Raw genomic sequence first — 14,364 nt, 5'->3', positions numbered from 1 at the left:
TCTCCATAATCTAACCTCGCAACATTTTTATCACTTACCTCCCCAAATCCTACTGTTAGTCATCACTTCTTATCTCCCACTCTTGGTGCTACATTCCCACTAATCTATTTTACCTTATAAATTCCTTATTCTAGACTTTTTATATAAACAAAATCTTATAATATGTGGGGTTTTTTTATGACTGGCTTCTTTCATGTAAGAATGACTTCAGGGTTTATCCATGTTATAACATCTATCAATACTTCATCCCTTTTATTGTCAAAAACTACTTCACTATTAAAAAAATATCATGTTTTGTTCATTCATTTGTAGGGGAAGAATATAGTTTTCTTCAATCCCCTATAGGTTCTTGGTCGGAATTGTGAGAAATAGAAAAGTCCTGTGGTCCATTTCCAGAATACACTATTTAGCCTTAAATGTAAAATTGGGATGTAAGATTCAATTATAGCCATTTTAACGATAGTCTTTCTTTTGCCAAACCCAATTTTAAAATTAGCCAATCGCATAGATTGTAACTCCAGTTCCTCCTATGAGAGCAAAGGGTAATGCCTGCACTGGGGATAAAAACAGGCAGACTGTCTGCTCAGGCCTGCTTTCTTGCCAGATTTTTTTTTCCTGTAGCATGCCCCTTGTGCAGTTTGCCTTGTGGATTAATTTTTGAGCATGTTCCTGATTTATTGCGGCAACTGGATATTTCTAACAGGCAATAATCTTGGGGGCTTGTCTGGAAAACTACACCACCCAGGGGGTCATGGAGACATATCCCACTGCCTTTTTGTGGTGGCCTCAAAGTGGTGGGGGGAAACCTGCAACTGCTGAAGCCAATAACAGACTCAAAACCAAGTTGATGGGCAATGCTGCAAAGAGCCCAAGTAAGCAGAGCAGTCAACCAGGTAATTCTGTGAACGGACCAAAGTAGGAAAATCTATTCTCAAAAAAGAAGTACTTCCTTGGTGGTTGAGACATCCCTGAGGTTGTCTGAGGGTGAGTAAGACATAGTGCAAGAAATCTCCATAACGGGGGTTGAGCCTCCACATTAAAAACTCAAGTCTAGAGAAAGAGGATGTCGGCCAGGGAAAAGACACCAAAATTCCCCCAGAGAGCCTTCTTGGGTCTTGTGTTAAAATATTGGAAAGATAGTCCTAGGGAGGGGGTGGGGCAAAAATGATAAAAATACTGTTGTTTCATTTGGACTCAGGAACCTATCTTAAAGCCTTCAGTAGTTTGGCCAAAGATTGTTGCAAATTTCTATTATTGAGAGAATATGTAAATGATAAAATGTCTGGTAGCCAGGCAGAGATAGATTATGTTCTTTGTAGTCCTCTTTCCTCTTAAATTTACTAAAAATGAGGACAAAACTAGAAAGACTCGGAAGGAAGAATCAAATGAATGGGATCCCTTAACTTGTCTTCCCCCAGGAAGGTTTCAGAAGAGGGCGGAGAGAAACCAGAGCCCAAACAGGGACTTCTACCTCTCCCCAGCGCCTTGAATCCTTCCTTGCCTAGACAATTGAAAAAAAAAAAAAATTAGAACAATGCAAACAGGATACTCAAAGTTCCCCTTTCCCCAGGGAGAGAAAAAATCTGGCTCCTTTCCTTCCTCTATCCACCCTGTTTCCTTAATGTGAGGCTCCGAGGGGGAGAAATTGTGTTTATACTTTAACTAGCTCTGATTTGAAAAAAAAAAAAAAAAAAACAACTTAAATGGGAACTACAGTATGTGTTGGGAGACCACATGAGGTTCCAGACCAATTAAACCAATCCCTCAACCCCCAACTTTACGCCCAGATCAAGCTTATGTCCATATTGAATAATATTGAAGGAACGAGGAATAGATTCCCAAAGAAGCATCGGCAGCTTGAGGATGTGAACATTCAGCCTGATCTGAGGTTCTTCCCACCTGCTGCTGTAAAATTCCCAAATCAAGAGCCCCTCTGAGATAATAATTATTAAATACATAGGGGACACGTGAGAGATCTTAGAGATTTAATTGTAAAGGGAACAAGGAAGGCAGTCCCTCGATCCCAAAACATAGGCAAGGCTTTTGATATAAAATAAGGAAGAAATGAAGGGCCAACAGAATTTTAAATAGATTGAAGGAAGAGATGAGAAAATATTCTGGATTATATGTTGATGACCACTTAGGGCAAAAAATGTTAAAGCTACATTTTGTGACTAATGGTTGGCCTGATACTGCAAGAAAAGTACAGAAATTAGAAAATTGGCAGGATACAAGTTTAGAGAAATTATTGAGGGAAGCTCAAAAAGTTTATGCAAAAAGGGATGAAGAGAAAAGAGACATAAGGCTAAAAAATTATGCTCTCCATTATAGAATAAGTAACCAAAGAAAAACAGGTCCTAAAAACCAGGTAAAGAAAGAACCCCACTCAAGATACCATAAGAAACAACAGACCAAAGGACCACGGGAGGAAAAAGGAGAAAATAAATGCTATAACTAGAGAAATGGAAAGATCCTTATATGGAGACAAGTCTCCATTTCCTTGAGAACTTTTTCCTGAGGAACTCATGGAACCTCACATTCTTTAAATATCTGGACTACTCTAATCTGATCCAAAAGTGCACTGTGACTGGATAGATGTTCCATATTCTCCTTTCCACAAGTAATTACGGCTATATCATTTTTTTCTTTCTTTCTCTCTCTCTTTCTTTCTTTTCTTTCAGAACATCAGTCTTGTCTGAGTTCATTGTTTTTATGGTGAATTTACATTTGGACCTGTACACCTAAATGAATATTGCATTCCAATTAGTCTTGTTTTGTCTAAATGGAATTTTTAGCCTTCTGTTTTTCCTGCTGTCTTTTATTCAATTATTCAATTATTCAAGGAAAAGTTATAAAATCTTTATTCCCTGTAGGTTTTTATGTATATTTGTGCACACTCTTGTATTGTATGCCTACATATGTGTTTTTGTCTATTTATCATTTACATGGTACCAAAATTGGCGTATAAGTAAATGAGAGTTCATACATTTTTTAAAAAAATGGATTCAAATGACTTTTGTAACTGTGAGATGTATTCATTTTCTCCAAGTGTACAAGTCTTTTAAAATATAAATCTTTAAGAAAAAATTTAATTTAAATTGGTTAAATAGATAAAGAGTAAAGATGTCTTTTAAACTATTAACCCACAAGCTTTTCTAGCTGACCAGCCAATCAAGAAAATTTAGTTTCTATAAATGTCGAGTGCAATTTCCATTGTTCTTAAGGATTTTTCTTTGTAGGAATAACTGACTTAAAGTGTTAACTAGACTTATATGATACCCTGGTTTTCATGGGCAACCTAAATTAAAAATGTGTAAATAAGTTTTGATATAAATGTGATTAGTCTTCATAAATGTGTTTGTTAGAAAAGACATCTGATTATTTTGCAAAGTTAAAAATAACAGCAACTGCTAAATATAAATTCAAGTATTCTTGGCTTCTTGAAAACTATAAGACAATATATTGGATCTATTAGATGTGTTTTTATAAGTTGTGTGTAAATGGGATAACAGTTTAAGACTGCATTGTTTCTGGGTTTTCACTGAAAGTAAGGTTTCTAAGAGTTAAAATTTTAATAGGTATAATTCTTTAGGCAAAGAGTAAAAGTGTTTCAGTTGTGTTTTAAGTACTGTGAAACAAAGTATTTCACCTTATTTAAAAGGAGAAATTTGTTTAAACTCAGGAATTTTCTAAGGATTGTTTCAGAATATAAATTTAATAAAAGATTTGAAACTAGAAACAGATATAAGAAAGTTATATTTATGGAAATATATTTTAGTATGGAAAATCAGAAGGAATGGTAAAGAATACTCCTATGCTAATGTCCAAGATATAAGAGGGCAAGAGTAGGGCTGTAAACAAGTTGTAGAATGTTAAAGTTCCAAAAGGTTTATGGAAGGTCAATATCAAAGTGTTCATGTATGTGATTAAGTTGGCTACAATCAGCACAATCAGCTAAAGTTATTCAAGGTGTTTTTTTTTTTAATAAGTTTACTTTTAATGTGCTAATTCTCTGTTTAGAAACAAGGGCTCCTTAAAACATCAATCTGCTCTTATCTATCAAAATAATTTCTTCTATCTGTTAGGTTTTATTATTTAGGGAAATTAAGTCTTAAATGCATTAGCATTTATACCTGTTTTATATAAGGGGGACAAACGAATGTCAGTAGAGGGAGCAGAGAGAGAAGAGGGGAGGGGAGGGGAGGGGAGGGGAGGGGGGATAGTAGAGGATAGGAAAGGCAGCAGAATACAACAGACACTAGTATGGCAATATGTAAATCAATGGATGTGTAACTGATATGATTCTGCAATCTGTATATGGGGTAAAAATGGGAGCTCATAACCCACTTGAATCAAATTGTGAAATATGATATATCAAGAACTATGTAATGTTTTGAACAGCCAACAATAAAAAATTAAAAAAAAAAAGACATGGATAAACACTCCATTAAAAAAAAAAAAAAAAAAAAGTTTTTCAAGTGATTGCTTTGTAACTGGTTGAATAAACAACTGTTATTTTAGGTTATTACAATATAGTTGACATCTTAAATATGTGTGAGCAGATACATATACATCTGAGAACTGTTTGAGCCTTGTTTAAGTGTTAATGTACAATTTTGTAAAATTAAAGTCTATGTAGGTTTATTGGCAAAGTAATTAATAAGTACTCTCTTTTATACATTGTATCTGACATAGGAAGGCCACACTGTCATATGAAGACCTGGCTTATATCCATTTGCTTTGACTAAGTCTATTTCTGATCATCAACACTGTTTCCTAACCATGTAAGAGATTTAAAGTTATACTTTGATTTTTGTCAGTGTTGCTAACATATGCAGGCCTCTGATTATAGTTACCCTAAATAATAGATTCTAATTTCTTTTGAAAGTTAAACTTAGTTAATATCAGGACATCAATGTAACTGTGAGATGTTTTCATTTTCCCCAAGTGAACAGTCTTTTAAAATATAAAACTTAGGAGAGCAATTTATCAAACTGATATTCTTCAAACTAAAGCTGTGTGTAGTGATAGTCTCTTTCAGACTTACATAAAAATAACAAATTAAGTTGGGAATTTATTTATGTCATTAACATTTTGTAATTGCATAAAAATAACCTGTCATTCATAAGCAATATATAAAGATCTTGTGCTACTATGTACACTGGGATGGTAATATAAATATATTTTTGAAAGGTAATCAGAAAAGCCTGATTTACTTAAAGGTTAATAATGTGGAACATAAAAACATTTTGCCACTTTTTTCAAAAAAGGTACATTAAAAGCTCTCTTTGCTTTTGTTTGATTCATTTTTCACATGTAATGTATTATATAAACTTATACTCTCATAGACTCAGGAAACAATATATGAAAATTTTGTAAAATGACATTTACTACGAAAGAGGCAAAGATCAACTTCAGAACAAAAACACTTTACCTAAGATTAATCAAGAGCCTTTCCTCACCTAATATAAGGCTCTGCCTCTCACCTTATTGCATGTTAGGATGGCACCAAAGTAGGATAGACTTAAGGCTATTTAAAGTTATGCTCAAAGGATAGATTTTTGTTGCAAAGATTCCTGTGATCTCAATAAAAAATTGGAGATATAGTACAAAACTTAAAACTTAAGTAAAGGTTTGGATGAATTATAAAATGTATTTAAGGTTGTAAAAGAGTTTCAAAAGAAAGTAAAATTTATAAAGGATTTTGTATGTGATTGAGTTGATAAATTTATGGGTCTTTGTGGAGGCAAAATAGATAACAAAGATATATTAGCAATGTTATAGAAATCATGTTTCTTGGTTTGTAGCTATTATACAAACTGAATATGTTTTTGCTCTTGTTAACTTCATTTTATATTTTCCTGTAAGATTTTGTAACTGTTGCCTGTTAGTGTTTTGTAAAAGTACTTCCTCTAAGAGAACAACTTGATTTAATTTGAGATAATAAGCCATCACCTATAGGACAGACAGGATATAAACCTTACTTCTGGTGCTAATATTGACCCCAATTAAATGGAAGGAGTAACTATAAAATTATAAACATTGAAGTTAAAACCCAGTAGTTTGACTTCAATACTGGTGAATCTTACCTGCTGGCTGTCCAAAATTTGGAGACCAAAGTCAAGGAAGAAAAAGGGCCAAGGAAAAAGCAGCAATATTTTTTGGCCCGTGCCCTCTAATGTCAACCAAGATTGAGGGAATAGTATGACCTTTCTCTGGGCTTGCATATCCCATGATTCCCCTGACCTCCTGATCAGATGGATCATAAGTATCCTAGGCAACAGAAGCCAACCAGTGCACATTCTGCAAAGAGCAGGGTCATGGGAGAAGGAAATGTCCCTGATGCTTCCAAGGGAAGTTATATGTAGTCAGCAAGATTCCGACCCATCCTGGCAGATGGCACAACTGATAGAAGGCGGCGAAAGGAGCCAAGAGGCTTCTCACAATTCCCAAGAGTGATAGCCAACAGATATCAGCTGGCTCTTACAACACATAGGAAAAGGTCAGTGTTGACCAACTTGATTTTAAACACCTGGCAGGAGAGTACAATCAAAGCACAGCCATACACGTCTTTCCTTTTAAAAGAAAAGACAGTGGTTCTCTTACGTAACTTGAGGCGTACATTTAGATCAGTCCCCCCAAAAGTAGGTAAAGTTGGGAGGTTATAAAGGGAAGGTTTTTATACAGGAGTGTCTGATATTTAGCACAAAAACTCTGTGTCACAAGTTTGTTCTGAGTCAATTTAAGACCTCTCTGTGTTTCTTTCTTTCTCTTCTTTTTGCTGGTATGATCATCATGACCTGCTGCTCAGACTCCTCCTCTGGGGTTGGCATTTCATCACTTCCCACCTGGCAACTTGATTTTAAACCTGGAAAGAAGACAAGCCTCAACTGAGCTGGAAAGAACCTTACCAAGTGCCCCTGATCACCAGGACAGCTATCTGAACTGCTAAAAAGGGGAGAACTCATTACCATCAGCGTTCTCTACTTCAGAAAGTTACTATGGCTAGGAAGAATGGCAATATGGGGGGCTGGGGATGTGGCTCAAGCGGTAGCGCACTCGCCTGGCATGCGTGCGGCGTGGGTTCGATCCTCAGCACCACATACAAACAAAGATGTTGTGTCCGCCAAAAACTAAGAAAAAAAAGAAAAGAATGGCAATATGAAAGGTTAGAAGAACAAAAATGACAATGAGACTGAAAGGTATTTTAAAAAAGTGGCGGGGGGGAATGCTTGGGGGAAATAGAAAGTCTGGTGGTCTGTTTTCAGAATATAATACTTAGCCTTAAATGTAAAATTGGGGTAAGATCCAATCATAGCCTTAACTTTAGTGCTTCCTACAGCCTCCCCAATTTTAAAATTAGCCAATTGTGTAGATTGTAACCCAGAGCTCCTCCTATCAGAGCAAGCAGCAGTGCTGCATTAGGGTTAAAAAACCAGTGGACTGTCGACCCAGGTGTGCTTTCTTTCCAGACTTTGTTCAATAGCACACCCTTCTGCAGAAGTAGAGTTTGCCTGGCTGAATAACTTTTGAGCATATGCAAGATTTCTTGCAGCACCCCAATATTTCTAACAGACTAAGCCCCTATAACAAAAGATAGATTAACAAAGTCCCTTATCAGGTAGGTGATTTGCAAATATTTTCTCCCATTTCATGGGTTGTCTTTTTACTGTTATGGAGACATCATTTGTGATACAAAACTTTTTAATTTTGACACAACTCAGTTAATTATTTTTTCTTTTGTTGCTGTACTTTTGCTGTTAAGAAATCACTGATTATCAAAGGCCATAAAATTAGTCCTATGTTTTTTAATGAGGTGTATAGTTTCAGCTCTTTAATTTAGGTCCATAGTCCATTTCAAGTTAGTGTTTGAATATGGCTTGAAGTAAAGATCCAATTTATCCTCTTGCATAGGTGGGTTGATATTCATATCACATATCATAGCACCATATTTGGAAGTATTCTTTTCTTATTAAATTGTCTTGGCAGTCTTGTTTAAAATCAATTGACCATAAATGAATAAACTTATTGTTTGTAAGCCTCTTTATTGAAGTATGATTGGCATATAAAATGCTTTATATTTTATCTTATATAACTTGATGAGTTTGGAGATAAGTATATATGACCTCCAAAACCACCCATTCTCTTTAGTGTGTGTGAATGTGTGTGTGTGTGTGTGTGTGTGAGAGAGAGAGAGAGAGAGAGAGAGAGAGAGAGAGAGAGAGAAACAATTAACACAAGATCTACACTGGCATTCAGTTTTTAAGTATAGAGTACTATATTATTAATTAAAGGCAGTATGCTATACTCCAGATGTCTAGGGATTATTCATTTTGCATAAATGAAATTTAGTAACCTTTTCTTATTAGTTCCCTTTTTCTCCTCACCATAGCCTCTGGAAACCACCCTTTTCCTCTCTGCTTTTATGAGTTTGACTATTTTGAATTCATCATAAACATGAGATCACATTGCTAATTGTAAACCACCTGAAAAAGAAAGATACAATAAAGAAAATTAAATTTAAAAAATAAGTGGGATCATGTAGTGTTTGTGTTTGGATTATTTCACTCAGCATAACGTCCTCTAGTTTTATCCCAGTTGTCCCAAATGGCAGGTTCTTCTTCCTTGATGGAACAGCACCCCATTTTATGTATGCATCACACTTTTTTTACCCAATCAACTTTAATGGACATTTAGGTTTCTTCCCTGTTTTGATTATAGTAAATAACACTGCAATACCTGGGGTGCAGATGTCTGTTTGAGATACTGATTTCAATTCCTGTGGCTATAGACCCAGAGGTGAAATGGCTGGATCACTGGGTAGTTCTATTTTTACTCTTTTGAGGAGCCTCCCTGCTGTTCTCTGCATAGAGTTCTGTTTCTGGACTGCTAGTTGTATTCCATCAATCCATGTGTCTTTCCTCATGCTAGCAAAACAGTGTCTTGGCCACCGACATTTTGTAATGAATTTTAAAGTGTGAGTCCTCCAACTTTGCTCTTTTTCAAGATTGTTTTGTCTATTTTGAAAATCCCTTGCATTTCCATGAATAGGGCAATTGCCAAATGAATTTTAAAACTCCATATATTTTGCTCTTCTGGAATGTTGTTATTTATGTGTTGCTCCTTGTTATAACTTCCAACTCCTTTTCTTTTAACTCATGATTTCCTTTTTTTATTTTTGATTCATTTTTTATTTGTTCTTTTTAGTTATACATGACAATAGAATGTATTTTGACATATCATACATACATAGAGTATAATTTCCCATTCTTGTGGTTGTACATGTTGTGAAGTTACAACAGTCATTAATTCATATAGGAACATAAGAATTCATTCTACTGTCTTTCCCATTTCTATCCTCCCCTTCCGCCCGTCACCCCCTGCCCTGTCTAATCTGGTGAACCTCCCTTTCTCTGCCTATTGTGAGTCAGCATCCATGTATCAGAGAGAACATTCAGCATTTGTTTTTTGGGGGATTGGCTTACTTCACCTAGCATGACAGCCTTCATTTCCATCCATTTACTGGCAAATGCCACAATTTCATTCTCCTTTATGGCTGAGTAATATTCTATTGTGTATATGTACACATTATCCATTCACCTATTGAAGGTTGGTTGGTTCCATACCTTAGCTATTGTGAATTGAACTGCTATGAGCATTGATGTGGCTGCATCACTATAATATGCTGATTTTAAGTCCTTTGGGGGATATGCCAAAGAGTGGGATAACTAAGTCAAATAGTGGTTCCATTCCAAGTTTTCTGAGTAATCTCCATACTGCCTTCCAGAGTGGTTGCACCAATTTGCAGTGCCATTGGCAATGTAAGAGTGTAACTTTTCTCCACATCCTGAACATTTATTGTTACTTGTATTTTTGATAATTGCCATTCTAAATGATGTGAGATGAAATCTCAGAGTAGTTTTTTTTTTCCTCCGTAGCTTTATTGAGGTAAAATTGAAGTGCAATAAAATGCACATATTTTGAAGAATGCAATTTGATTAGTTTTGACATGTGTTTAACCAATACAATCAATATAAAAGCATTTCCATTACTTTTTAAAAAAATTTAAAATCATGCAGACTGTGTTTCCTGCATGATTTATTACATTAGAAATCAATCACCTTAAGATATATAGAACCCTACCCCCACTAAATGGCACACTTATAAATATCTCAAGGTCAAGGAGGAAAGCACAATAAAAGTAAATAAAAAGCACTTTGAACTAAGTGATAATAAAAGTTTAAAATATCAGGATCTCTGGGATAAACATTTATAACTTAAAGTACTTGTATCAGAGAGAAGCTACAATAACAATCAAATCATTTTCAAATTATGTATAGGAAGGAAAAAATAAGAGTAAGAGCAGAAATATATGAAATAGAGAAATAATACAGCTAAAATTTGATAAAAATCAAACAAGTCTAATCAAGAAAAAAAGAACAAAAAAATTAATACCATTGGAAAAGGTTTTGCTTAGGTGGGCTCCAGGCTCTTTACTGAATGCCAATTGGTCTGGAGATTTTAAATCAACACACCTCCAGCACCAAATACGTGCTGGTCCATGCTGGAAAGCCATGCACCAGGGATCTCCCCTAGGTTCCACTCATATAGTAGGGGGACCCAATTCTTAGTTCCATATATTACCTTCGGGCCTCACATTTCCTGGTCTTGGGTTCAGTCTCCAATCTTTCCGAACCCTGTCCTTCTAAGTTTCTGGCTAGATACATCTCTCCCCAACGATCTGCAAGTCATTGTATTAGAGCTGAGATGGATAGAGCCAGGTAGGTTGTCCCTGTGTAAACCACTCTCCACATTTGATTTTCCTCCTTGTCACTTAAGCACACTACATGCTGTGCAGTTATGTATTTACTGGACCTTTATTTCAGGCCAATCTAAGGTTTGCCACAAATTGGCTTCCTCAGCTGCCAGTTCCCATGCAGTGATTGCAAAATGGTTTCTTCCTTTGTCTTCTGCATGCTACCTGGAGAAATGGTGTTCTCTTTCCACACACATGTATATTGTGCAGTGCATCTTTCAGGTTTGCTGGGCAATGTCCTTGATCGCTAAATACTTCATATCCAAATACACCTAGGGCCTCCCCAAAATATGGGTTCCTTTAATTTCCTTATCCCTCCACTATGCTCATGGAGGGACCACTCCAGCCCAGCTGCAGCAGCAGCTGTGTCACTGGGGATTTCTTCCTTATTTTATTATACTAACTTCCTGAGTCCCCAGTCTGATTTGAATTTCCAGTTTTAAATTCCAGCAAATTCCCCCTGCTTTTCTTTTTGTTCACCCACCTTGCTGAGAAGCTTCCTGTCTGCTTTTTTTGGTTTCACTCTATGGAGCAGCCAGGAAAGTGACCCCTCTATTCTGCCATCTTGAAAAATCTCCCTGGTTTTAAAGTTGAATTAGTTTCTCATTTGATTGACTATTCTTTTAGCATGGTTCCTTCCTTTGCTGGTTTTCACTTTTCTTCCTCATGAAATATCTTATTGACTATGTTTTGTAGTGCAGGTTTTCTAGTAGTGAATTATCTTAACTTTTATCATGGAAGATTTTTATTTCATCATCAATTCTGAAGCTTAATTTTACTGGGTATAGTATTCTTGGTTGGCATCCATTTCCTTTCAGAACTTGGTATATATTATTCCAAGACTTTCCTACCTTTGAGGGTCTGGGTTGAGAGATCAGCTGAGATCTGGATTGGTTTCTACCTAATGTTACCTGTTGTTTTTCTCTGGAAGCCTTTAAAATTCTATGCTTATTCTGTATGTTGGGCATTTTCATACTAACATGCCTTCATGTGGGTCTCTTGTAACTTTGTGTATTTGGGATTCTGTAAACTTCCTGTATTTGATTTTCCATTTCATTCTTTAGGTTTGGGAAATTTTCTGACATTGTTTTTACTGAAAAGATTATGCATTCCTTTGTTTTGTATCTCCAAGCCTTCATCTATTCCAATAAATTTCAAATTTTCTCTTTTCAGGTTATTCCATATTTCTTGGAAGTTCTATTCATGGTCTATTAACATCTTTTCTCCACAGTCAACTTTGTTTTAAGATTATATATTTTGTCTTCATTGCCTGACACTTTGTATTCCAAGTGATCCAGTCTGTTGGTAATGCTTTCAATTGAATTCTTAATTTGATTTATTGATTCCTTTGTTTTGAGGATTTCTACTTGTTGTTTTTATTTGTGTGGTTTTTTTTCAGAATCTATCTCTCTTTATTGAAGTAATCTTTCACTTCCTGTATTTTCTCTCTGATTTCACTCCTTACACTGTCCTTTACTTTGCAGATCAGTTTAACCATGTACATTCTAAACTTCTTCTCTGACATTTCTTCCACTGTGGTGTTGATGGATTCTGTTATTGGAATGTCTTGGTTTATTTGGGGCATTTTTTCCCCTTGCTTTTTCATGTTGTTCAAAGATTTAAACAAATCTTCTGTGCAATTAACTTTGGTTCACTGTGGCAAACATATCTTTCAATTTCCAGTTAAACGGGTTTAAAGTTTTGTATTGTATATGTATGTGTTTTGTGACTGAATCTTTCCATATCTTATTACTATCTTATTTCATAAATGCTTTAGTGAAATATAATTCATTATATAAAATTCACACTGTTAAAGTTCAAAATTCAGTGGTTTTTAGTAGATCCACACTGTTATTCAATCATCTAGTTCCAGATAGTCTAATTTCATAATGTTTCCATTGCCCCCAAAAGAACATCAATCTTAGTTCATGAGGACTTCTTGTCAAGATTCTTGACTGCTATTTGCTTATTCAAAACTAAAGTGTAGGGGCTGGGGAAGTGGCTCAAGCGGTAGTGCGCTCGCCTGGCATGCGTGCGGCCCGGGTTCGATCCTCAGCACCACATACAAACAAAGATGTTGTGTCCGCCGAGAACTAAAAAAATAAATAAATAAATATTAAAATTCTCTCTCTCTCTCTCTCTCCTCTCTCATTCTCTCTAAAAAAAAAAAAAAAAAAAAAAAAAAAAAAAAAAAAAAAAAAAACAAAACTAAAGTGTATTCATGCCACTCCATTATGATTTCCACCTTGTCTCTAGGGAAACCTTAAAACATTTTAGGGAAGTGGTCAATTCTTTATATAGGATCGAAAAGGTTTTGTTTCTCATCATTTAAAACCTGTCTTTCCTGTCTTTTAAGATTTTGCAGGCTATGTTGAAAACTTACACATTAGTTCTATTTGACATTTAAACTTTCTGAATGACATATGAGGAGGTACAGTTTGACTTCCCAGTTCTGTACTATTTTTGTCTATCTTTTCCTTTTATGCAAGAATTGCATTAATGGGGCTGGATATGTAGCTCAATGGTAGAGTGCTTCTAGTATACACACAGCATCTCAAAATTTATATTAATGTGTCGCCCAAGAACATTGTTTTAAAAATTAGTAAAAGTCATTTAAGCCAAGTGTATCCACAGTCAGTTCTTTATCAATAATTATTAAGCCTCTTGCCAACACCCATTTGAAAAACCTTTGTTTTGAACTCAGCCATAGTTTATTGACTTAGGTCATTGGGAACTTTGCCAAGAACAAAAAAGCAGTGAGTTCAAAGCTGGAGAATGTTCCACTCTTTCTTTATTTTCAGAACCAATAGAAAACTTTCAACTTTCATCATTGCACCTGTTGCAAAACCTCAACTTTTGAAGTCAGGCAGATCTGTGTTGGAATTCCTCTAACCAGCTGTGCTACCTTAGACAACACAAAATGACAGTCCTGTGATCCTTGAAGCTCAGCTTCTTCATCTGTACAGCACCCTGATTGCTTCCAGGTTTCCCCAGTTAGAGATTAACATGAGATCACAGTTACCATCATAACACATCCCCTTGGCAACTGTCTGGCCCAGATCTTGCAGGATGCCTGATGTCCTGGGAAGTTTATCATCTCCAGGTGTTTCCAGGTGTGTCTCTCATGTCCTTACTTACCAATAAATTCGTCCTGCACATACCATCAAAGGCACTCTCCTCCTTCACATTGTACAAGGGTGCAGATTTGTTCTGCTTTCTGGGCTCAGAGCATGCACTGCTGCTGATTCTCCAGTGGAACAGGAGTGACCCTCAGGTTGGAGACCACCAGGTACCTGAAACTCTCCTGTTCATTTTTATTTCAAAACCTCTACCTTGATCTGGACTCTCTTGTCTGGGGGCTAGAAGTTTGTGTGACATTCTGGGAGATAGCTTTACAGTTCCAGGAGGTAAAAAAATTATCTGGTGAATTGCTAAAATTGCAGACTCCTGAGCCCCTCTTAGGACTCTGAATTGAATTTCCACATTGAAGGTTAATAGGTCACCTGGAAACTCTGGTATACTAATGATTTGTTTGGTGATAATGATAA

General features: G+C 35.8%; 1 long non-coding RNA gene across 2 annotated transcripts; it reads left to right on the top strand.

The window, feature by feature from the left end:
• Positions 1–607: 607 nt before the first annotated feature.
• LOC124096392 (uncharacterized) lies at positions 608–8,043 on the top strand. 2 transcript variants are annotated; one of them, XR_006852841.1, is made up of 3 exons: positions 608–893; positions 4,696–4,784; positions 6,812–8,043. It is a non-coding gene; the product is annotated as an uncharacterized LOC124096392 (long non-coding RNA). The 2 variants fall into 2 exon arrangements; XR_009227384.1 differs by having other exon boundaries at positions 608–984.
• Positions 8,044–14,364: the final 6,321 nt, after the last annotated feature.

The sequence above is a fragment of the Marmota monax genome, unplaced genomic scaffold, assembly GCF_021218885.2.
Source record: "Marmota monax isolate L192 unplaced genomic scaffold, Marmota_monax_Labrador192_F-V1.1 WCK01_AAM20220418_F8-fsc00030, whole genome shotgun sequence".
NCBI classification, from domain to species: Eukaryota; Metazoa; Chordata; class Mammalia; order Rodentia; family Sciuridae; genus Marmota; species Marmota monax.
Note: the sequence above shows the minus strand (reverse complement) of the source record. Positions and strands in the feature narration are given on the sequence as shown.